The following is a 2,701-nucleotide window of genomic DNA, read 5'->3' on the forward strand; positions in this document are numbered from 1 at the left end:
GATGAATTTTAAATTATATAACCTTTCAAATAATAATTAGTATTATAGGTTCAAATTCCATATTGCTCTTCTATATGTCACTTGTTGACTATATTATAGTGGTAATTCCTTTCATATATGAGTTGGATTATATGACTTCTGAGAGAGCTTCTTATTTTCAAATTCCATGACTCCGTGATATAGACAAAGCAGTATTTCCTTCAAATGTTTAAATTCCTGGTTCTAAGATATAACATCTATATTGCCTTGATTCAGTCATAATTGCCATAATACCACCAATATGTTTGTGTGTGTTCTCTTAGCTATGCCAAATATGATTGTTCTTTAGTAACAATGAGGATAGTTTGGTACAAATTTGTAAAACAAAGAATAACTGTATGATCACTCTTTTTTTGTTTTATACAAATAAGCAAAAAAAAGTCTTTAAAAAATGATGTTATGTGGGCAGCTAGGTGGCGCAGTGGATAGAGCACTGGCCTTGGATTCAGGAGGACCTGAATTCAAATCCGGCCTCAGACACTTGATACTTACTAGCTGTGTGACCCTGGGCAAGTCACTTAACCCCAATTGCCTCACCAAAAAAAAAAAAAAAGATATTGTGGCCTGAAGCCAGAAAAGTTTGTAATAGCACTCTATAGATTTGGAAGACATATGAAAGATATTTCACTTATATAATGTAGCTTAATTTACAAAAATAACAAGATACATATTATAACCATGAAAGTCAGTTAAGATTACAATAAAAGGGGGCAGCTAGGTGGTGCAGTGGATAGAGCATCGGCCCTGGATTCAGGAGGACCTGAGTTCAAATCTGGCCTCGACACTTAACACTTACTACCTGTGTGACTGTGGGCAAGTCACTTAACCCCAATTGCCTGACTAAAAATTAAAAAAAAAAAGATTACAATAAAAGTCCCAAGATATAACCATATGGTAACTCAAATTTATACATTGCTTTAAGGTTTGCAAAGCACTTTCCTCCAAATAATCTAAGAAGGTAAGGGTAGATCTTTTTAAATATTATAACTACCATTTTAAAGATGAGAAAACTGAGTTTCAAAAAAATTGAGTGACTTGCCAAAGTAATATGGTTAATAAAAGTCAAGGGCAGAATTCAAATCCAGCTTTCTCTTTGCTAATTCCAAATTCAGCACCACTTCAGTGAAAAGATGTGAGAACAAGAAACAGCAGAGAAAGCCTTGGATGTGAATAGCAGACAGGAAGACAAAGAACAGAAGTCACATAAACCAACTCGGACAGTTGTCTGCTTCTACAAAACATGTCCTGAATTGTCACATCTCCATGTAGCTGTTTATGCCCTGCTTTGACCAGTTAGCCTACGTAGCTGTCCATCCTTTATAAAGCCCAACTTAAAAGGGGATGTCATACTGGAAGTCTTCTTCTTTGATCCTCTGAGTCTTATTAGCACTTTGTTTTGTAACTCTTTAATGTACTTATTCAACTCAATTAAACAAACATTAACTGCCTGATATGGGTGAAGCATTGTGCTAGGCATTTATAATTTTGTTACATGCTATCTGTTTATGTAATATCCTTCTCCTTGACCACAAATTTCAGGAGAGCAGAATAATGTCTTATAATAATATGAATAATACAGCTGAAACTGATATAACACTTTAAGGTCTGCAAAGTACTTTATATACATTATCTCACTTAAGTCTCATAACAAGCCGGTAAGGTAAATATCATAGGTAATATTAGCCCCATTTTACAGATGAGGGAGTTGAGCCTCAAAGAAGTTAAGCATTTTACCCAGGATCATAAAGCACAATAAATAGGGGACGGCTAGGTGGTGCAGTGGATAAAGCATCAGCCCTGGATTCAGGAGTACCTGAGTTCAAATCTGGCCTCAGACACTTGACACTTACTAGCTGTGTGACCCTGGGCAAGTCATTTAACCCCCACTGCCCCCAAAAAACAAAAATAAACAAAAAAACAAAAACAAAACAAACAAAAAAGATGAAGCACAATAAATGTTGAAAATGAGATCCAAATCTAGGTCTTCCTGTCTTAAAGGCCAGCAATTTCTCTTTTAGGTATGCCTCTCTCAACTTTGTATTTCCATCATCACCTAGCATAATGTTCTCAACAAACTAGATGCTTAAATTTGTTAACTGCTTGACATCTACCAAATTCATCTATACTTCTTAAAATTCTTAAGACCAATGGCATCAAATTCACATAGAAATAGGGGCCATTAATTGCATTTAAGTATTGTTGCAAACTGCAGTTAAAAAGCCACATATTAACATTATCTATGTTCTATTATATTTTTATTTATTTTGTCAAATATCCCCCAAGAAATAGGGGTCACTAATTGTTTATAAGGATCCTTATGAGCCACAGAGTTAGAAAACCTCATATTAATATTATCTGTAACTTTGTGTGTGTGTGTGTGAGGCAATTGGGGTTAAGTGACTTGCCCAGGGTCACACAGCTAGTAAATGTCAATTATCTGAGGCTGGATTTGAACTCAGGTACTCCTGAATCCAGGGCTGGTGCTCTATTCACTGTGCCACCTAGCTGCCCCTGTAACATTTTAATCTGATTTGGGCCTCACCACTATCCTAGACAACATAGTCTTCTACCACCTACTAGGCAATTCCGGGAATGACACCCAAATCAGATTAAAACATAATAGATAATGTTAACATGAAGTTTTCTAATTCTGCGGCTCACA

Source organism: Dromiciops gliroides, chromosome 1 (assembly GCF_019393635.1).
Source record: "Dromiciops gliroides isolate mDroGli1 chromosome 1, mDroGli1.pri, whole genome shotgun sequence".
Taxonomy (NCBI): domain Eukaryota; kingdom Metazoa; phylum Chordata; class Mammalia; order Microbiotheria; family Microbiotheriidae; genus Dromiciops; species Dromiciops gliroides.